Source organism: Lissotriton helveticus, chromosome 6 (genome assembly GCF_964261635.1).
Source record: "Lissotriton helveticus chromosome 6, aLisHel1.1, whole genome shotgun sequence".
NCBI classification, from domain to species: Eukaryota; Metazoa; Chordata; class Amphibia; order Caudata; family Salamandridae; genus Lissotriton; species Lissotriton helveticus.
In genome coordinates, this window is record NC_136067.1 from 2044333822 (window position 1) to 2044358055 (window position 24234).

The window sequence follows — 24234 nt, forward strand, 5'->3', positions numbered from 1 at the left end:
TGACCTTCGAGAACTTAATAAGTGTATCATACCCCAGTACCCAGTAGTCCCTGATATTTCCTCACTCTTGACAGCCATTGATTCTGAAGCCACATTCTTTACAGTTATCGATCTCAAGAACGCATTCTTTAGTGTCCCTATTCATCCAGACAGCCAGTTCCTTTTCGGTTTCTGTTTAAATGGAAGAAGCTATAAATTCACACGAGCTCCTCAAGCTTTCACAGAAAGTCCTAGTATTTACAGTCAAGCACTTAAAAGACAACTAGACAATATTCACATGCCAACTGACACTGCCCTGCTCCAGTATGTCGATGATCTACTGATCACAGCCCGTTCTGAACGTGACTGCGAACGTGCGTCACTTACAGTTTTGTATTTTCTGGCCGAGATGGGGCACAAGGTGTCCCCTTCCAAATTGCAATTCTGTGTCCAGCAAGTGGTCTACCTAGGACACTTACTGTCCAAGAGGGGTAGGCAGTTGACACCAGACCGTATCCAGTTAATAGCACGTCTTCCACAACCCAAGACACAGAAGGAGGTACGAGCTTTTATCGGCCTCACTTCTTACTGCAGACAATGGATTCCTCAGTACGCATATCTAGCCAAGCCACTGATACAGTTAACGACACAGGAGGCAGCCGTATCGACTGTCCTCCCTTGGACTCAAGAACATACACTTGTTTTCAATGAATTAAAGAAAGCTTTATGTAATGCACCTGTTCTAGCAACACCGAACTACAGTAAGCCTTTTACACTTTTTGTGACAGAACGTGATGGTACTGCATTATCTGTTCTCACACAAGATCAAGCAGGACAATACAAGCCCTGTGCTTATTTTTCTAGCACATTAGATCCAGTGGCCCAGGCTCTGCCTGCGTGCCTCAAGTCAGTTGCAGCCACAGCTCTAGCTATCAGACAAAGTGATTCCGTAGTGTTAGGACACTCCCTGACAGTACAAGTTCCACACTCCGTGGAAGTTCTTTTAAACCGAACACAGACTCAGCACTTGACAATTGCCCGTTTAACAGGTTATGAACTGACACTGTTCCAGCCACACATAGAAATCAGACGCTGCAACATTTTAAACCCAGCTACATTGTTACCGTCAGTTACTTCAAATCCTGCCACACATGACTGTGTGGAAGTTGTTAACACCATGACAAAGCCAAGACAAGACCTGACAGACATTGCATTACCTGATCCCGACCTGACACTTTATGTGGATGGTTCATGTATGAGAACAAGTACAGGAGAACTAGTAGCCGCGTATGCAGTGACTACTGAAACCGAAGTTATAGAAACACATCGTATAGACACCCTGTCTGCTCAAGCAGCAGAGCTTGTCGCTCTGACCCAAGCCTGCATACGTGCCAAGAACCTGAAAGTTAACATATACACAGATTCACGTTATGCATTCGGAGTCGTACACGACTTTGGAGTGCTCTGGCAAGAAAGAGGTTTTATGACTTCTCATGGAACCAAGATTCAGCATGGCCCCCTCATTCAAGCTCTGTTAGATGCAATACATTTACCGACAGCTATCGCAATCATGAAGTGCAAAGCACATACGAAAGTCACTGATATCATTTCCCAAGGTAACGATCTAGCAGATCGAACAGCCAAGCTCACAGCTCAGACTCCAGACATTCCAGTTAACACGACACAGACACACATTCCAGAACAGACTACTTGTATGATAGTTAAGGACCCTACACAAGATGTCATAGACATACAGTTACATGCTACTCCCGATGAAATTAAGAAATGGTCTGAACAAGGAGGGGTCGAGACAGATCAAGGATGGTTGACGAAGGGAAAAGCCACATGGTTTCTCCCCGACTCTATGGTTCAAGTCATTATTAACACCGCACATAGTCCAGCACACTTAGGAGAAAAAGCCATGTTAGACAGTATCCAGAACCTCTGGTTCAACAAGCATTTACGAGCAGCAGCCAAACAGAAAGTCCGTACCTGCATGATCTGTTGTCAGTTCAATCCAGGAAAAGGTGTCCCGGTGGAACAAGGTGGATTCCATCCTCCTGATCACCCTTTTGAAGTCCTCATATATATATATTCAGATGGAGCGATGTCGAGGTTTCAAGTATGTCCTCGTAGTCGTATGCGCTTTGTCCAGATGGACAGAAGCATATCCAGTTCCAGATTACACAGCTGCGACCACTGCCAGGCAGTTGGTTCGTGAGTATTTTCCCCGCTATCGATTACCTAGGGTCGTGTATTCAGATAACGGCCAGCCATTCTCATCCGAGCTCATGAAACAAGTTTCCCTTCTGTTAGGGTACCAGTGGAAGTTCCATTGTGTACGCCATCCTGAAGCAGCCGGTCTCGTAGAGAGACATAACCAGACTCTGAAAATCCGCATCGCAAAAGTATGTGCAGAGAAAGGCGTAGATTGGATAGTAGCACTGCCAGTTGCCCTTTTCTATATGAGAATGGTTGCTCATTCCCGTTCAGGTCTGTCCCCGTATGAGATAGTGTTTGGACGTCCCCCCAATATGTGGGGTACACCTAGACCCCGTATCATTACCGATGTTGATAGTAATATGCTGACAGATTACCTTGCTTCCTTGATGTCTGCACTACAATCTTGTCGTTCACAGGTTGCCGCTGCATTTCCAGACAACACCGACGTGAAACCACACGAGATCGTACCGGGGGATCTCGTGCTGATCCGCAATTTTGATCGTTCAAGTCCGCTGGAGCCCCGCTGGAAGGAGCCCCGTCTGGTCCTACTCACCACCCGGACAGCAGTGAAGGTGGAAAACCGAAAAGGGTGGCTACACGCGAGCCACGTCAAGAAATTCCATGGACTCAAAACTAAAACTTTTCTCAAGGACTGCCCCGTTCTCTAGGACTGCCCCGTTCTCAAGGACTGCTCAGAAAATGAATCTAAACTCCCCCTGTTAGAGAAAACTCCGCAGCAGGAGTATAAATCCAAGTTGAGGTCTAGTAAGTCAGCCAGTTTAATTGTCTAAGTCCCTCTCGGGTGAAACGGTTAGACAGGTTCCTGACATGTATGAGACAGACCCACACAGTGAGAGAGTTAGTCAAAACTCTAAGAGATGTATCGTTACTCTATTCTTTTTATTGTTCCTGAGTCTTATGGTTACATGCATAAGTTATGCGTTGCATTTATGCTTTCCTATTTCACATGTACATATGTTTTCTAATGTTACAGTAGAGCACACATTTAGTGACCTGCCTCCTCACGAGTTATCCTATCGTCTTGCTATGCGTAATAATACTTTTATCCGAATGCTGCACTATTCACACCAGACCAGCAATGCCACTAATTGTTGGGTGTGTGGTCGACTTCCCCCTTTCCAGACACCGAAGGTAGTTCTGCCACTCTTTCCTTATCCTTTTTCACATAATGGTTCGTGTGGAGCATGGTCCACGTTAACGTCATCCCTAACTGATATATCCCTTCTGAATAGAACATGTTTCCCAGACAAGGAAGGTCTTTCCCATAGAACAGGGTTAGATCTAGAAAATGAAGTATATGATCTAGGTAATTATTCCTCGAATTTCATGGTTCTGAATGTTCAGTCCGATACTACTCCAGATTTGCCTGCTATTTCAGTTCTACCAGTTAAAGGCGAATTATGTGTCAGAAAGAATGGTTCCGCACATGTAGGACATAGTGATTGTACTACTGTGGTCGAGTATAGTGACAGTGGGAAATCTAGTTTCAAAGCCTCACGTCATTCTTATTTTGTTTGTGGTCAGACCGCATATGTTCGTCTGCCCCTCGATTGGGATGGAACATGTTATATTGCCTTCCTACTGCCACCAGTTTTTCTAGCCCCATCCGATTATCACAGAAACACACATCTAGTACACGTTAGACATAGAAGGGAGACTGAGTCCCCAATTGTCGATCAAACTGAAACTACTCTAGAACAGTATCAAGACTTCAATAAAGGATTCTTTTTCTTTATAGGCCCTGTCCAGAATAGTAAGTTAATACGTAGGTTAACCAGAACCCTTGAAGCAGTAGTGAATGAGACTACTTCCGCTCTAGGTAACTTAACTGAAGAGCAATCTGCTATGAGATTTGTCGTGCTCCAAAATCGTCTCGTTCTTGACGTCATACTGGCCGATAGAGGAGGAGCTTGTAGAGTCATCGGATCTAGTTGCTGCATTTTCATTCCTAATAACGCGCCGTCTGTTTATTCAGCTATAACCAGACTTCATAAAATTGCCCATCAGTTACACCAGAATCCAGGCACCTGGACATGGTCCGGTTGGCTCTGGAATATCATATCTGCCTGGGGATGGAAAGTATTGTCATTCCTAGGTATAGCAGTAATGATCATATTCAGTTGCTGCCTCTGTTTACAATGTGGCCCTGCGATTTGCGGCATGTGTGCTACTTCTTGTATTCCTAGTCCTAAATCCCGTTCCAAGACAATTCGAGACGAGCAAATGATGCTATATGAACAGATAGATGGTATCATGAATATTGATGTTTCCTGATGGAAACGTAGGGCACAAGGAGGGAATGTGGAAAAGTAAATTTTGCCTTGCCATATGTGCCTACGTGTTCCCCATCCTATGTTATATGTGCATGATCGATATGCATATATCCCCCTATGATCAATTAAAGACGCAATTATAGTTGTGTCCAACTCTAGTATGCCAGTCTCCAGTTCACGTTAATTTATTGAATTGTCCCCGTTTCTAGGCCTCAAAAGGGCCCGGACACCAGATTCAAGCTCCAGTCTCCTGAACCCATTCCGAGGAGCGATGCAGCCACCACCTGCATCCCTGACCCTTCACTTACTTCCGCCGCGCAGCGCGGTGCCCGGCCTGGCTCTGCCTGCCTGTCTGCCAAGAATATGTTATGCTTCTAGTTATCAGTCCAGCTTTCCTTCTTCACATTCCTAAGCTAACGAACCATATAAACATCTCCAGCTATGGTCTAGTCTTTCTGTCTCCATGTAAGAGAAATACTGTATTAAGTACTCATAGAATATTCCTAGCACACGCAATACATGTAGAATAGATGCATGCACCAGTCTTAGTGTCAAGTAGCCTCTGCCCTGATGACATTTAGATTCTATCAACATGTTCTCCAAACACCAGATACCAGATATGCTATAGGTACATGTCGTCCTGACACCGCAGACTTTAGTCTCCTCTTTTAGTACAGAAGTCATAGCCCCCAGTTCTCCCCAGATACACGTCATGGCCCGTTTGCGCGCACCACTAGGTTAAAGGTTCCAGCTGCTCAGGTAGCCCCCCTCCATGTTTCCGCCCATTTCATGACACTTCTGTGACGTTCTCATCACATGTCTAAGTGCACGCCCTGTGCACGCCTTCTTTTCATATCCATGTCTCCTTATCTTACGCTTGTCATTAGTTACGCCTACTGTATGTAATGTAATTGAAATGTCTTACTATATATATGTTGAATTATGATGAAAAAGGGGCAGCTGCCATCCCGTGCTTTCGATGTCACTTTATTTCAGGCTGTCCTGATCCTGTCCCTTCCCTTATGCCTGATTAAAGCCTGATAACCTCAGATACCTCGGATCTTGCCTCTTATTTATTGAGCTATCTGTTATTCTTAATGTATTCAAAAATAGTACCGGTAATTAATTATTTATTTACCACAAGGGGGCACATGAACTCGCCTCCTAAATGTCATTGAGCCCTGGGGACTACTACCTCCCCCTCCATGGCTCCATTAGCCCCGGGCCACCACTTTTCAAGGGCTAATGAAAGATAGATGGGGGCACATAGAGCTACCCCCTGAGCCCCAGGTACCACCACCTCCCTGGGGCTAAATAACACCCACAAGTAAGTGCCCCACAGCAGGATTGCTCAGACCTCATCAGAGGCCCTGCCCCTTTCTCAACCACTCTACAAATGCGCCTCCTGGTGCACTACTGGTTGGAGGGTGAAGTCCTCTTGGCTGCTAAGGGTCGTTGAGGGCCAAGAACCCCTAATGTTGCCACAAGTAAGTCCTCCACAGTGGGATCTCTCAGACCTCATCAGAAGTCCCCCCTTCTCAGCTACATTGCAAACGCGCCTCCTGATGCACTGCTGGTTGGGAGATGATGTCCCCTTGGCTGCTGAGGGTCGTTGGGGGCCAAGAACCACTCTTGTTGCCACCAGTTAGTCCCACACAGCAGGATTGCTGAGACATCCTCAGAGGCCCCTCCACCTTATTCAACCACTCTTCAAATGCACCTCCAGGTGCACTACTGATTGGGGGATGAAGTCCCCTTGAATGGTGAGGGTCGTTGGGGGCCAAGAACTCCTATTGTTGCCACAAGTAAGTCCCACACAGTGGGATTCCTAAGAACTCATCGGAGACCCGCCCCTTTCGTCAAGCACTCTGCAAAGAGGCCTCCTGGCACACAACTGGTTGGGGGATAAATTCTCCTTGGTTGCTGAGGATCATTGGAGGTCAAAAAAACCCTATTCTTACCACAAGCAAGTCCCCCACAGCGTGATTGCTGAGACCTCCTCAGAGGCTCCAACCCCTTTCTCATCCGTTCTGCAAACGCCCCTCCTGGCGCTCTACTGGTTGGAGGATGAAGTCCTGTTGGCTTCTGGAGGTCGTTGGGGGCCAAGAACCCCTATTGTTGCCACCAGTTAGTCCCACACAGTGGGATTGCTGAGTTCTCCTCAGAGTCCCGCCCCCTTTCTCAATCACTCTCCAAACGCTCCCCCTGGTGCACTACTGGTTGAGGGATAAAGTCCCCTTGGCTGCTGTGTGTCATTGGGGGCAGAGAAACCCTATTGGTGCCACAAGTAAGTCCCTCACAGCCGGACTGCTAAGACCTTGTTGGAGGCCCACCCCCTTGCCCAATTACTCTGCAAAGGGGTCTCCTGGCGCACTACTGGCTGGGGGATGAAGTCCCCATGGCTGCTGAGGGTTGTTGGGTGCCAAGAACCCCTATTGTTGACACAAGTAACTTCCCCACAGAGGGATTGTTCAGACATCATCAGAGGCCTTGCCCAGTTTCTCAGCAACTCTGCAAAGGAGCCTCCTAGCACACAACTTGTTGTGAGATGAAGTCTAGGGGTGAGCGTGCCAGTAAACTCTGCTCCCCCAGTGTTTGGCAGAGTTTTTGCTGAACTCGGTGTTCCAAGTAGAGCGTAGAAGCAAAACTCCACAAACTCTGCTGATGGAGCGGAGTTAACCGCTCATCCGATCAGAGACTCACGCACCTATTCACAGACCCACTCAGACACTCATATACCCACTTCCAGCCCCACACATACTCTCTCACACCCACTTACTAACCTACTTAGATACTCATAAGCCACTGAAACACTCATGCGCTCACGCAAACACTTAGGGCCCCATTATGATTGTGGGTGGATCGCCACCGCCCGTATGGCGATGGCGATCCTCCCGCAGAAAACCTCCGCCCGCACTGTAATCTCCCCCCGCCACATTAACATGGCGGGGGGGAGCCCGGCGGACGGAAAGACCGTCCGCCAATTTTCCGCCTGGTCGGAGAGTCGACCAGGCGGAAAAGCTGCTAACATGGTGGCGGTGTCTCCCAGACACCGCCATTCATATTAGCATAATGGCGGGGAAATGCCTTTCCGTGGTGGCAATGCCGCCAAGGAAAGGCAGGCGGAAATCACTTGCCGGGCCCATTGCGGGCCCCCAGGGATTCTGGTGGGTGGGGGGTGCACATGGGGGGTACCTATGGTACCCCCCTGCATTTTCAAAATACAACGTGGCAGGCACTGCGAGGTGCTTATCACGTTGTGCATTGAAATGCATGATGTGCATTTTTAGCATTGCGGAAGGCGGTGATTTTAGCACCGCCCGCCGCAAGGCTAAAAATGAAGGATGCGCCCGCCAGTGTGCCGGGTGCATCCTAATGGCTCCCACGGGACCCCCGCCCTTGTGGCGGGTGGTCCCGTTTTGCGTTGGGATGGCTGGCGGACTAAGTTCGCCCGCCATCCTAATGTGCCCCTTAGTGTCAAAGGTTAGAGGTTACAGTAAGGAAATAACATTTAAAAAACCTTACAAATTCACTTAAAAAACCAAAGGTTACAGGGACGTTATAGTTCGGAAATATTTATTTATTATTTCATTTATTTAACTTATAGTGTGCGCTATCACCTTGCGGGCATCTTGGCGCTAAGCAACTCAGAGTACAGGAAAGAGAGTGTGTCGGAAGCAAAGGCAGACGAGACTATGTCTTGGGGAAAAACCAGGATTTCAAACTCCTTCTAAACGGGAGGAGCTCCCTAATTTGTCTGATCTCCCATGGGAGTTCATTCCACAGTTTGGCCGCAGCCACGCCAAAAGATCTACCTCCTGACCTGACTTTCCTAAACCTCGGTACCTTCACCAGTCTCGCTGATGAGGAGCGGAGCCTTCTCCTAGGGACATACCATTCAAATTTTTTCCGCATGAGCGCAGGACCCAGCCCATGAAGGGCTTTAAAAACAAGGCAGAGAGACTTGAACTGAAGTCTCTGTCTCAGAGGGAGCCAGTGCAATTCTGCCAAGGCCGCAGATGACGACAACCTTCTGGGCAGCCCTAGAACTAACTTGGCCGCCGCTGACTGGATCCTCTGTAGTCTGTCCAAAAGGAACTTCGGAGAGTCAAGCAGTAGGGCATTACAGTTGTCTAGCCTACTGAGAATCGTGCTACTTGCCACTAGCGCACGCGCCTGAGGGGGCAACAGAGGAAAGATTTTCCGCAGAGATCTGATAATCGCAAAACAACACGACGCCATTTTTGTAACCTGGGCTTCCATACTAAGTTTGTTATCAAACATAATGCCCAGGTTACGGACCATTTTAACAGGCTGGACTGTTGTCAAAGCATCAGAGGGCCAAAAGTTGCTGGGCAAGTCATGAGGAATCCTGTTCGCTGAACAGAAAATCACTTCAGTCTTACCTGCATTAAATTGTAGTGAATTGTCCTTTAGCCAACAGGCCGTGTCTCGCAAGCAATTGTGAAACGCTTCCACTGAGGTCGACTCCTCTCCCTCAAAGGAGAGAATCAACTGCGTGTCATCAGTATAATATATGATGTCAATATTGTATGCTTTGATGACCGCAATCAGGGGTTTCAGGTAAATATTAAATAGAATAGGGCTAATTGCCGAGCCCTGAGGCACACCATGCGATACATTGGAGAAGGCAGATTGGAAGGGAGGGAGGGACACCGCCTGCTGTCTGTCCTGTAGAAAAGACTGAAACCGGCGTAAGGCACAGCCCTCACCCCCGCCTCGCTTAATCTTCTTAGCAGGATCTTATGGTTGACCGTATCAAAGGCGGCAGAGAGGTCATTTAAAAAATGTAGAAATTAACTACCATAATACTTTTCTACCTCATTTAGTGTAGCCTGGGTCCAGCTAATGGGTGGAAGTGTTTACAAAATGCATGTGCTCCTAATGCATCATAGCTGTGCTCCTCACAACTTTTTGGTTCTGCAGAAAATGCAGCCCTGAGAATCATGTCCGCATGATCATTTATACTTAACATACAAGAGTGTGTGCACCAGGTACTAACCTATGTACGTATGATTGTGTTGCTTCACAAGATGGGCTATATCAAGTTTTCACCACAGTATGAAGGGTGAAGATAGTATGAACCTTAGCACCTTGAGATCTTTGTTATTTTTTAGCAAATAGTGACTTTTTTACAACTGTTGCACAGAACGTTCACTGTCCGGACTAGATTAGTTTCAATACTCTGGGGTGTATTTCTCAGAAGGGTTTCGCTATTTGCAAACAGTGTGCTTAGAATTAACTCTCTCCATTGAATCAAAACTGTTTACAGTACTCAGTTCTCTTTTTACATAAGCTTAATTTCTTTATGTAGCTTTGGTGTGTGTCAGCAGATTTATACAGATAAAAAATGATTTGTTTTGAAATTGGCATTCACTCTTTTGGCTTTCTCTGAACAGTTGTATGCAGACTCAACAACGTACACAATGAGGGCTTCCCTTATATCTGTGTTTGATTGTTAATCTGAACTATGCTAGCTGTAAAATGTATGGTATAGGTCCAGCGTTGCACAAAGTGCATGCTTTCTACTGTTAAGCGAGTTGTATCTGCGATGCTAGTAATGACGTCTGATATTCTCCTTAGCTATTTTATACTTACTGTCAGTCCTCTAATACAATATTAATTTATAGACCAATGTGTAGGAAAACGAAATTTGGATGATGTTATCAGTAATGTCATTTTAGATGTCATGAGTGATGTCATAAATGATGTCATACATCATGTCATGAGTGATGTTATATGTGAGATCATTAGCAGTGAGCGGGGGCGCAAGTTATAGTTAGCGCTGCTAACTATAACTGGTGAATTTCTGTGTTTTCTTTTCAGTCCAAAATATTAATGTTGTCACTGAGAATTTCACCTAACTATAACATTACTTTAACCTTTGGGATTTTTCAGGGGGCTGTGACCTTTTACATCTTTCATAAGACACTGCAACACGTTTCAACCTTCGTCTTCCTCCAGGTGGTATAGTCTTTTTTCATATGTTCTTCCTGCCATGCCTTTTATGTCCATCAATTGTGTGTCTTTTGCTTTCTCGCCCTAAGTGCGCCAGGTATGCCCAGACGTGGGTACTGGGCTCCGTGTGCCACTGGAATCAAGCTATCCTGGCTAAAGAGGGGTGTAACCCCGAAACCAGTCCTAGAATGCTTGTTTCCGGTCCAGGAAGGTTATCAGAAAAACATGGAAGGGGAGTTCCCAAAGGTAAAAGGGAAAAAAATTCCCAATTCTACAGGAAAGCCCAACAAAAGAACCAGATAAATAATATCAAATATTTCTTTTTATTGACGTAGAAAAATATATCAGTTCAAGAAAAGTAATTAATACACAATACATTTCTTTATCATAATTTCGTTTGAAGGTATCATAAAAAACACATACAGCAGCCTAGGACAAAAAGAGCATATAAAAATTCGCACACAATTCACTCACTCTTCCAATCAAACCAAAAATCATACCCATACCAATACACACATTCACATTCAAACAAGAACATCCAAGAAAAGCGCAGACGCGCGTTTCGGAACAGTGCCAGTACAAGCTTCCTTCATCAGGGCGCAAGATACAGGTAATATGGATAAGCGTGGTCTCTCAAGATCCAACAACCCAATCCTGGGAAGGTGTCCTAGTAACATCCATGGCTGGCAAAGCTTATCATATAGTCTGTCAGCAGAGGGCCCTCTATGTAATCATTGGTGAAAAAAGGCAAATCATATTCACTCTCTAAAATAACACTGGATTCCGCCAAGGCCCGGATCCAGGTCAGATAAAGCGGAAACTGATGAGGACTTAGATGGCTCAAAAGCTCGTTCCGAATCCTGTTTAAATGGTCTTTCAGACGTACAACAAGGTGTCAGGCTTCAAAAATAGTAGCTTTCGGATGGAGTATAGAAACTCGTAAACAGTGCAGCACCTCAGACGAACGAAAATGTAGAGCCTCAGGATAATAATTGTGGCGGCACAGGCATTAAGATGGGGCGACAAGGTACTTGAGGCTCAAATTCGAGGCGGCATGATGAAATAGGCAGCCTGAGAATAGGCAGTCGTCCTCCTCGGTGGAAGAAATGGCAGCAGGATCCCTCGACTTCGCAGACCGGAAGGACCTGGCTGGGCAATTCGGGCTGGACTGTTCCCATGAGGCACAGGGTCAAGACTGATTTGCATATGGCCAGGTCTAAACCGGGGGGGCATGGTGAGCAAAAGAATGATGGATTTAACCCAGATCTTTTGACTGGGGGTGAATGTTTTGATTTGTTCTGCATTCTGTCCATCAATTGTGTGTCTTTTGCTTTTATGTCGTGAAAGGCATTATGGGAAATGTGGTTCCTTTGTAAGTATAATTAATGCCCCTTTTGGATTAATTGAGAATAGTTCTAATCTTGCACTTTCATAATGATGGAGCGTCCCACTTAGCAAAAATTTCCAATACATTGCCCATTCAATCCGGCAGTTTGTTTAAAAAACTCTAGTCACTGGAATAGTGTTGCTTACCTCCGGAACCTTTCTCCAACGGAGTAACGGGTTGCATCGGTTTAGGAGTGTAAGAGGACATGTGTGCACCATTTTCCCCTTGATGAGCCTGTCCTCACAGAACAAGTGTGGCTAGGCGCGCTTGAAGGTCTGAACTCCGATCTACCTTCTTCAAATACTTAGTACACTGCGCAGGAGAAGAGTATCTCCTCGCAGACTTGCCATTTCAAAGGTAAGTATTGTTCACCACTATCTGACCCGTGACCAAGGCAAGTTGTCGCCGAAACGTGTTGAGTAGCGAGTCGATGTGAAATATAACACGCTCTTCACCATTAAAGTGCACGAGCCGTGACTTTCTTATGGTGGAAAACATATTTTAATTTTGAGAGATATTTGGGTCTTGAGTACATGCCACAGCGCTTTGTGGATATATATATATATTTATATATATACATACACACACACACATATATAATTTCTTTTCCTTATTTTAGTGTAATTGTGACATCAATGCCCACCTGTAAATAGAAAATCAAGTATTTAGATAATAACAGTAATCATCTATTACAGTACCATAGAGACACCACAATGCTTGCTTACAGAGCCAGCAGTGTTAATGCCAAGGGATGTAGCAGGATTTCTAATGCGGTTGTAAGGAAGAACAATTTTCAGCTCCTCTGAATTTTCTTCCCTTAAAATATACAATCTTTAGTAGAAAAGAGACATTTCATGTTTTCCACAGCTAGAATTTATTACACGAAAGTAGGAATCTCTGATTGTTATCAAACATTAAGATTACAGCCATTTTCTAAAGTAACTTAGATTAAACTGCTTTTGCAACATATTAAACTCACATTAAACTGAATATGCAATAAATTATTACATCCATTTTGGGGTATTGTATTTTGTGCAGCAAATTCGGCATTTATTCTAAATATTTCTAACCATGCAGTGTATTGTATGTGATCCTGCATCGCTGTATAAAAGTCTGCCTTTAATTTCCTTGTTAACGTCAAGTTGATATATTTCTACTCACCTGCAATAACAGGATCACTGACATAATATCGACGAGCAAAATATAGAATGGACATAATATCGATGCCAAAATATCGAAGTACAAAATATCTTCTCCCTATCTACAAACAGGTAAGTACAAAAATATGAAGGCAAAATATTGTTTGTTAAAATATAAAATGTAAAAATATTGAATTTGTAAAATATGTTAAAATTAACATTAACTTAATTGAATAAGCAATACAATTAAGTAAAACATCCTTGAAATTATTTAAAAAAATTTTTTTTTATAAACAAGATATGTAATCTCTTAAAAGAACATTTACATCACTGTTGGATAGTGGGAGGGTAAAATGTACTATTCCCATTCCAGGGAGTGTAACAGTAGGGAGAGCGTTGGATACCGGGAAGGTAAATATGACTATTCCCACTCTAGAGAGTGCAACAGTAGGGAAAGTGTTGAATAGCGTAGGGGTAAAAATTACTATTCCCACTCCAGTGAGTGCAATAGTAGAGAAAGCGTTGGATAGAGTAGGGGTAAAAATTACTATTCCCACTCCAGGGACTGCAACAGTAGTGAAAGCGTTGGATAGCGGGAGGGTAAAAATTAGTATTCCCACTCCAGAGAGTGCAACAGTAGGGAAAGTGTTGGACAGCGTAGGGGTAGAAATTACTATTCCCACTTCAGAGAGTGCAACAGTAGGAAAAGCGTTGGATAGCCTAGGGGTACAAATGACTATTCCCACTCCAGAGAGTGCAATAGTAGGGAACTCGTTGGATAGCGTAGGGGTAAAAATTACTATTCCCACTCCAGTGAGTGCAACAGTAGGGAAAGCGTTGGGTAGCATAGGGGCAAAAATTACTATTCCCACTCCAGTGAGTGCATCAGTAGGAAAAGCGTTGGATAGCGTAGGGGTAAAAATTAGTATTCCCACTCCAGAGAGTGCAATTGTAGGGAAAGCGTTGGATAGCGTAGGGGTAAAAATTACTATTCTCACTCCAGAGAGTGCATTAGTAGGGAAAGGGTTGGATAGCGTAGGGGTATAAATTACTATTCCCACTCCAGTGAGTGCAATAGTAGGGAAAGTAATGATTTAAAATTGAAATAAAAATACATTAATTATCAATACCAATAAAAAATATTTACAATTATTTACCAATTACAAATTATTTAATAATAATTTAAAAATACCAAAAAATAGTATTTATTATAAATGTATTACCTATAAATAATTAATTAACAGCCAATTAATTTACAATACCAAAAATGTAATAAGTGGGGGGCGTGGCTAGCAGCCGACGATGGCGGCCGCAGCTTAGGGAGGCTCCCGTGACAAGGCGGCTTCCCACACATATCCGCTAAACTAATCCGATAGATTTACTGCCATTCGGGGCGGAACAGGTTCGGCGTCCGTGCGGCGCCCACCGGAGCAACTTAAAGGCAGCGGCGGCCCGACAATCGGCGAACAGACGAGGAGAGAAGAGGGGCCTACTGTCCGCCTTGCAGCAGCGACGTTGCAGGCAGAACGAGTCCGACCGGAAGCGGTGTCCTGGTGGGTGCCGCAGGCCGGAAGTGCCGGTCCTCCGGCCGAGCCGAGAGTTACCACCCAGAAAGCATCCATAGGCAGCAAAAGGCCGGGCGGAGACCCGCACAAGTGAGCGCTGCCAATTAAAGAGCGCGGAACGCAACCTTGAGGACGCCGCGGACTGGAGGGGCTGAACAGTCATCTTGGGCGGCAGACGCACATCGTGGGCAGAGATCCCGGGGAATATTAACAGGAGCGACCTTGTAGGTCCGCCTGGCACAATACGCACTGGGGACATTCCGGGTGAGTGGGGAGGTGATCCGGAATTATTTCCGAGTGGACAATTGGAGGTGTACCATCTGGGGGATGCGGTACAGGCAGTACTGTGAGCCTGCAAGGAACTGAGCCCCCCTCACCCCACCCATCCCCCCTTATTGCTGGACATACGCGACGCTAGGCGGCTTGGAGGCCGAACGCCTGCATTTCGGAGACAAGGCTCCGGATCAGCGACGTGCACACAGGCGCTTGACAGCGCGAAGGAAAGGCACCATGTTCCCCGACTCACCTGGCCACTGCACGGTTTGCTCCTCTGGGCTCGATCGGCGGATTGAGCCGCGACGCTGCTCGGGGGTGCTAGAGAGGTGTATGAAGCCCTTCTCCACCTGGAAAGAGACGGGGGGTACCACAAGAGTCCATAACTTGCACAGGGAGCTGCCCGGTCCTGCATTATCGACAGCGGAGGAACCAGCAGACTGGGGTCCATCAAATGAGGCCTGTACCGCGCACTACGGAGTTACTAGCGCGATTACATGCAGGTAACAACCAGAAGGTACGTGGGACACCCTCCTACTGCCCAGATACCGCGCCTCTGTGGGTGTATAGCACGCTCTTCGGTGAAGCAACATGTCGAACAGAGGCCCCAGACATACCTCCACGCAGGCCAAGCTTGACAAATTCGCATATGAGAAGCAGACTCCCCCCCAAGAACAACGCAAGCCCACGGGGAAAATGGCAGAAACTGAAGGGGCAAAGAAGGCTACACTGGAGGATGTTCTGGTGGCATTGGCCCAGGTGCAGGCAACAGTGGGGTCCACGGCAACTGAAGTTACCCTGATACGAGCGGACCTCCAGAAGATGAATGAGCGAGTTAAACAAGTCGAGGTGGTGACCAAATCCTTAGTCGAGGATGTGTCGGAACTGCAGATCGAAATGGGTAAACTACAAGCGGACAACAAAATACTCAGAGAAAAACTTGACGATCAGGAAGGGCGCTCTCGGCGAAACTACGTCCGAATTTTAGGCGTACCGGAATCTGAAGATACGGGAGCGATGGACCTCTATGTGGAGGATATGATCAAAACCCGGCTCCAACCTAAAGGTCTCTCACATTTCATTTCTGTGGAAAGGGCCCACAGGGTGCCAGGGGGCAAGCCAAAGACAGGAGGACCGCCAAGGCCAATATTAGCGAGACTATTCAACTTCAGGGACCGGGACGCCATTTTACAAGCGGCAAGAGTGGCACCAGACATTCAGATCCAGAACTCGAGAGTGTCCTTTTTCCCAGACTACACGGCTGAGGTCTCTAGGAGAAGGATAACTTTTCTAGAGGTGAAAAAGACGTTAAGAGAAAAAGAACTGCCCTACTTGATGCTCTTCCCGGCCCGGCTCCGAGTAGTAGCAGATAAAAAGGTCTGGTTCTTCGACTCCCCGGATGCGGCCAGGGATTGGCTCGAGGGTTGGCGCACTACGGACCAGCCGCGGAGAACTCATAGATCAAACCACGGACACAGAGAAGGTAGCCGGACGGGGTCGCAGACATCTGGCGGAGGAGGAGCGGGAGGACCCCCGACTCATGGATTTGCAGGGGCCGACGGAGAAGAATGACCTGGAACACGAGATGCCGTAAACGGTCGCTGTCTTTGTATATAGACATACTGGTTTGCAGTTGCAGATGGACGCTGTCCTGGTTAATCCCGGATGTGAGCAGGGATGCCGCCTGCTCGGGGAGACGCTCTCCCCCCTACACGCAAGTACTCTGGTTGTGGGACGGGTCAAGCACTCTGCTCAGTTGGGGTGGCGGGCAGTTGGAGGTCTGTTAAGCAGGGGTGCAGGGAGGGGGGTGAGGGGGGGGGTCGTTTTGACAAAGTTCGGAATACACATGTAAGGTCAAAGAATACTGTTATGTATATAGGCGGTTTGACAAAGGTTTGGTGCATGCAACACTGGTCTAGCTCTTCCATGATGACCCTAAGCAGTTTATTGAAGAGGTACAAAGCCAGCACTCAAGACACGAATCATGTCAGATATACCAAGGACCTCATAGTTGCAAATGGCTGATGACCAAGCACGCAGCACGGAAAGAATAGACACAGATTCACAGGGCAGATCCCTACGATTACTGACTTGGAATGTGAGAGGGCTGGGTGATAAGGTAAAACGAGGACTAGTACTGACCGCACTGAAAAGGCAGAAGCCCACTATAGCACTACTACAGGAGACACATCTGACGGGGGGGGCAACCAAGGCCATGGATAGGAGAGGCTACAAGATGATAGTTCACTCGGACTTTACGTCGGGATCCAGGGGGACTGGTATCCTGATCCAGAAATCCTCACAGTTCATTCCCTTACAAACTAAGACTGACGATCACGGGTGCTTCGCGGCACTGCAAGGACAGTGGGAGGGTAGGCTCCTTAACCTGGTTTCGGTATATATCCCACCGGTGCTTCACTCGGTGCAACTTCCGAAACTGGCTGACTTTATACTGACCCTCCCAGAGGGAGACGTTATTCTTGGGGGGGACTTCAACGCCATTTTAGATGCGCAGCTTGATAGGTTCCCAACGCTAGTTCCCACGGGATCCCCCCCCCGCTTCCAACGGTTTTTAACAGCCATGGGTCTCATTGACGTCTGGAGGTACACCCACCCTACGGCCCATCAATACACCTTCCACTCCGCAGTGCATGGCAGTATGTCAAGAATAGATCACTTCTTGACCCTGGGTAATGGTATCCAACATATAGACACCGTAGAAATTCACCCCCGGGGAATTTCGGACCACTCCCCGCTTACTCTTACGATCTCCACTCTGGAAAAATCGCGCAAACGCATATACCCCATACACGCTTCTTATCTCAAGATTCCCCAAGTTCGCAAGGCTCTTAAAAAAGTGACGACACAGTATTTTAACGAGAATGTAAACTCAGTACGCTCCTCAGAGGTAGTATGGGAGGCGTATAAGACGGTTCTCAGGGGGCAAGCCATAACTTCAATTACGGGCTATAAAAAGGAACAGGCTCAGGAACTAGCTCAATTGGAATTGACATTGCAGGACTTGACAACGGCACATGAGCAGCGCCCCACTCCGGCCACGTTGCACGCACTCAACCTTCAACAGCAGCTTTACACTGACCACTTACGTTTTCAGGTTAAGGGGAAAATGGCAGACACGCAGAATAGGATTTTGAGGTGGGAGACAAGGCAGGCAGAATGCTGGCATGGCTCGACAAGAGGGGAGGAAGCTCTAGAGGAATCCGACAAGTGAGGGATACCCTGGGGGTGTTGCACACTAACCCAGAGCAAATAGTTGAGAGGCTTGCAGCCCACTTCGAGGGGGTCTACACTCCTGAAAGCATAGTAACATCTGAAATGGCCATAGAGGCACTAGAACAAATAGAGGTCCAGACGCTTTTTTCGGAGGTGGCAACCGAGTTAGATGCGGACATTACTGCTGACGAAATCCAGATGGCTATTACTGCGTTGAATCCGGGTAAGGCGCTGGGACCTAACGGCATACCTATAGAATGGTATCAAGCGGCGCCCGAGAGCCTTAGCAAACATCTCCTAGCGATGTTTAAGGAATGTTTAGAGAAGGGCTCACTTCCACCAGATCAGAGGCTGGCAACAATAGTGGCCATCCCCAAGCCAGGGAAGCCGCCTGAGGATTGCTCCTCATATCGCCCCATCTCGCTGCTTAATGCAGAAGCTAAGATCCTCGCCAAACTCTTAGCGACCAGGATTTTGCCTCATCTGCCGTCCCTCATACACCCGGACCAGTCCGGATTTATGCCTCATAGAAACACGGCATTGAATTTGCGTAGACTGCATGGAGTGCTGGCCAGGGCGGAATCGATCGCAACACCAGCAGTGATATTGACCCTTGATGCCAAGATGGCGTTTGACCTTGTAGAGTGGAACTACTTGTTTGAGGTTCTGTCACGTTTAGGATTCGGCCCCCGGTTTATTGCATGGATTAGACTGTTATACGCTGACCCGGTTGCACAGGTAGTAGCGAATGGCCACATCTCGCGAACATTCCCTCTGGGAAGGGGCACACGTCAAGGGTGCCCCCTTTCACCTTTACTATTTGCGATCATATTGGAACCCCTAGCCACTCTCATAAGGTCCTCGCCGCTCCTTACGGGCATACGCTGGGCGGAGGGCTGGGAGGACCGGCTTTCACTCTATGCAGACGATATGCTGGTATATCTGACGGACCCAGAACGCTGAGTGCCGGCTCTATTGCATCTCTGTGATAGGCATGGACGGGTGTCGGGCTACACGTTGAACTGGAGCAAATCGGAACTGTTTGTACTGAAGGGACCGGTCCCAAAATTGAATGCCGAATGCCCCCTGAAGATAGCAGGCTCGTCATTTAAATATTTGGGTATCCAGGTCACTAGGGACCCATCGGAGTTCATGGACAAAAATCTAGTGCCCCACTTGGAAAGACTCAAACAAGACGTTAAGTTTTGGTCGGGGCTGCCCTTAACGCTACTTGGAAGGGCGGCACTGTATAAAATGATGACTCTGCCCCGATTATTGTACGTGCTTGAAAACACGCCATATCCGGTGGCTCCAAGATTCTTTAGGCAAGTGGCGGCACTGGTGTCCAATCTTCTATGGGGGAACCTCCTGGCGCGCATAGCACAACCCAAATTGCATAGGGGATGGTACGATGGCGGGATCGCGTTGCCCAACCTGAAACTGTATTACTGGGCGGCACACCTGAAACCCATCAACCAATGGATACACACTTCACAAAGCGAACCAGCATTTCAGGCAGACAGGGCACAATTGGGCATGGACACTTTATTGGCTCAGTTGTATGACCAACGTAAAATGCGAAAACTGGGGGGGCCCACCAGACTATAGGGCCGATTAGGATGGCGGACGGACTTGCGTCCGTCCGCCATCCCAGAGGTGGAGGGACCGTCCGCATGGGCTGCGGCGGTCCCTCCGTGCAAATTAGGATGTGACCGCCACCCTGGCGGCCACATCCTGGATATTTAACATTGCGGCGGGTGCTGCTTCAAGCAGCACCCGCCGCAATGTTAAAAGTGCATGTTTAACATTTACATGCACAAAGCGGCAGGCACCGCGCGGTGCCTGCCGCTTTGTGCATGTAAATACTGGGGGGTACCATAGGTACCCCCCATGTGCACCCCCCACCCGCCTACACCCTGGGGGCCCGCAACGGGCCCCCAAAATCAAAAGTACACATGCTTTTCCACGGCGGAAAAACCGCCGCGGAAAAGCATGTTTACAAATGCATCCTAATTTGGCTGGCGGTGTCTGATAGATACTGCCAGCCAAATGAGAGCTTATTTCCGCCGCGGTTGTAATCCGACCGCGGCGGAAAAGCAGCGGACAGAAACCAAGACCCACCAGCCATCGTAATGCGGCGGTGGGTCTTTGGTGACTCCGCAGAGGATTTTCCGCCTCCTCCGGGCCGGAGGTGGCTTCCGCCGGCCCGGAGGAGGCGGAAAATCCTCCATCCTAATCGGCCCCTAACTGTGGCTATATGGCACACAGCGACAGCAACCCTGAGATGGAAGGGGAGAATAACCAAGCTTACCCAATTGTGGGACTCTCGAGCCTTAGGTAACATGAGAAACAGCAAAGGGTTCTCCGACTGGGATATTATAGGTATATCTACTGTCGGAGATCTCTGGGAAAGGGGAGGTGTGGTGCCTTTTAATAGATTGAGAGAGCTCTACGACCTGGGTGAGCGGGAATTATATAGATATATACAGATACAACATGCGTTACTGGCTGCTATCCCCCCGGACACGGATCTGCCAGAATCATCCCCGCTGGAAGACGGCATTCTTACTGACTTCATGATTGAACGCGCCACATCACTCACGTACCGCAAGCTACTTAACAACTTACCAGACCCGCTGACCCCTTTGAAGGAGAAATGGGAGGGAGACACTAGTGAAATGGATGAACAAGAATGGAATGAGGCGATAGCATCGCCTAAGGAAGTAGGTATCTCCACACGACTGAGACTTGTGCAACTGAAAGTGTTACACAGGGTGTACTACACGAGGACTATGCTACACCACATTCACAGAGCACAACACCCTTTCTGCCTTCGTGGGTGTGGGGAAGAGGGCACATTTTTTCACACCATATGGGACTGTCCCAGGGTCCAGGAGTTCTGGAGACAAGTACTACGAACAATATCACAAGCATTGGAGATCTCACTGTTACCGGACCCAAAGAGATGCCTCTCAAATATATGGGATCCTACTGATCTGTCCAGATACAGTCAACTTTGGGTCACAGTGGGCTTGATAGTGGCGAAACGTGATATTGCACAGCGATGGGGTTCGGCAGAAGTACCAACAAAGACGCAATGGTGCCTGAACATGGATAGGGTTATGGTCACAGAACGGGCAGTGTACTCTAATCGAGCCTGTCCGGGGAAGTGGAACAAAATTTGGACCAAGTGGAACGTGTACAGAGGGGAGATATGTGATCCACTGCCGGAGGATGACCAGGAGGTGTCAGATGGGGAGGGTGAGGAGGATTGAGGATTTTCACAGAGTATGATGGGGAGGGGAGCCATAGACCTTGGGTTTCATCAGATTCGACAGAATAGTATAGTGGGATGACTGGGGGGGTTTACTGGAGAGTAGAGATCGGCGAAGCCTTAATATTCACAATAACATGCATTTCAGGCAGTGTTGGAGGGACGGGGTGGAGTTTCATGGGGGAGCGTTTCATGACTCAGTTGAACACGACTGATCTCAAACCAAACATGACCACAATGTAATTCCTTGAGTTTCTTTTGTTTTGTTGTTGTTTATGTAAAAACAGAAAATCAAGACCAGTACTGATTGACATTATAATGAATACAATGTGCCTCTTCATCGGTGCAGTTACAATGGTGTTTAAAATGACTGACATTCTGTCATTACCTTGATGATACTGTGTGATGATTGCAAGATCGTTCTAGCGGCCAGCCCGTTGGGTTGTGGGCCTTTGGCTGTGTAAATTTGAAGGTGCAATAAAGGTTTTTGAGGAAAAAAAATGTAATAAGTAATAATAAATTAACAATTAATAACTAATTAACAATAAATTCATTATCAATACAGAAAATAATTTCAATAATTACTTAATTACAATTAAATTACTTCCCACCCTATTCCCCTATAAACCCACAACCCATTCCAAATAATACATTAATACAATTAACATAATTATCAATTAATCAATTAATAATAATTATTTACCAATTAATAACAATTAATTACCAATTAATAATTAAAGAACAATATATTAATCATCAATACCAATAAATAAAAATAAATATTTACTTAATTACAATTAAATTACTTCCCACCCAATTCTCCTATAAAAACACAACCCTCTCCGAATAATAAATTAATACAATTAACATAATTATCAATTAATCAATTAATATCAATTGATTACCAATTATTAAAAATTAATTACCAATTAATAATTAATTAGCAATAAATTAATTATCAATACCAATAAATAAATATAAATAATTACTTATTACAATTAAATTACTTCCCACCCTATTCCCCTATTAACCCACAACCCGCTACAGAACTATAACGCAAAATTAAATTAAAAATAATTAATAATTCCTAAAAATGTATATTTAATTTACTAGAATTAAATTACTTCCCACCCTAATCCCCTATAGACCCACAACCTGCTACGGAAGTAAAATATGCAAAAATTATTTTACATACATTTCTTAACTTTTAAAAATAACTAAACATACATTACAAAAATAATGTACACTTTTAACACATATCCTAACATACAAAACACTTAAAAAATCGATATTATTAAAAATTCAATATATTTTAATGCCTATATTATGTACTTCAATATTTTGACTGTCGATATTACTTACCTGCATGTCAATATTATTAACCACTATAATATGTCCATTCGATGTTATGTCCATTCTATATTTTGGATTCGATATTCTGTCCATTCTATATTTTTTTTTTATATTGTGTCAGGTTACCGTAATAACGACATGATGTAGCTGATCAACAGTAAAGAGATATTATGGTTGAATTCTGATGTGACAATGTCTGCTGCCAGAGGCAGGGAGAAAAGCAGATCATGGAGGATCATTACAGCTGCTGTTTAAACAAAGTGGTACAAAAGGCGGCGGTGATGGACGGAGCATCTGAACCGATCAAACACTCACACCCAGTCAACAGTTCTGGGTTTAATCCATCACCATTCTTTAGCCCACTCTGCCAACCCAGTTTAGACATCGCCATTTGCAAATCAGTCTGACCCTGTGCCTCATGGGAACAGTCCAGCCCGAACTGCCAAGCCATGCCTTCCCTGGACCGGAAACAAGCTTCCTAGGACCGGTTTCTGGCATTCCAGCCGTCTTCAGCCAGGCTTGCTTGAATCCAGTGGCAAAGTGAGCAAGGGACTCACGTCTGAGCATACCCTGCCACACTTATGGCGGCCAAAGCGGTGCAAAAGGGGGTGGTGATGGACGGAGCATCTGAACCAATCAAACACTCACACCCAGTCAACAGATCTGGGTTTAATCCATCACCGTTCTTTAGCCCACTCTGCCACCCCAGTTCAGACAGGGCCATATGCAAATCAGTCTGACTCTGTGCCTTATGGGAACAGTCCAGCCCGAACTGCCAAGCCATGCCTTCCCTGGACCGGAAACAAGCTTCCTAGTACCGGTTTCTGGCATTTCAGCCGTCTTCAGCCAGGCTTGCTTGAATCCAGTGGCAAAGTGAGCAAGGTACTCACGTCTGAGCATATCCTGCCAACTTATGGCGAACAGACATGGCCATATGCATTGGTTCAGAGGCTCCGTCCATCACCTCCCCCTTTGTACCGCTTTGTTTGCCATAAGTTGGCAGGGTATGCTCAGACGTGAGTCCCTTGCTCACTTTGCCACTGGATTCAAGCAAGCCTGGCTGAAGACGGCTGAAATGCCAGAAACCGGTACTAGGAAGCTTGTTTCCGGTCCAGGGAAGCCATGGCTTGGCAGTTCGGGCTGGACTGTTCCCATGAGGCACAGGGTCAGACTGATTTGCATATGGCCATGTCTGAACTGGGGTGGCAGAATGGGCTAAAGAAGGGTGATGGATTAAGCCCAGATCTGTTGACTGGGTGTGAGTGTTTGATTGGTTCAGATGCTCCGCCCATCACCACCCCATTTTGTACCGTTTAAACAAAGTAAACAGGAAGTGGCTTTTCCTTCTTCTGGTATCTTTTTCTAAAATGAAGAAGTGATCAACAATTATGACATATTTATAGTAAAATGTTTATTTTTTTCACACTATAGGTCACTGCAGTAAGAATAGAATCTCTGCATGTTTCTGCATAATGTGAACAACAACCTTTTTAATTATGACCTCATTTTTGGTCAGTGTAATTTTGCTACAAAG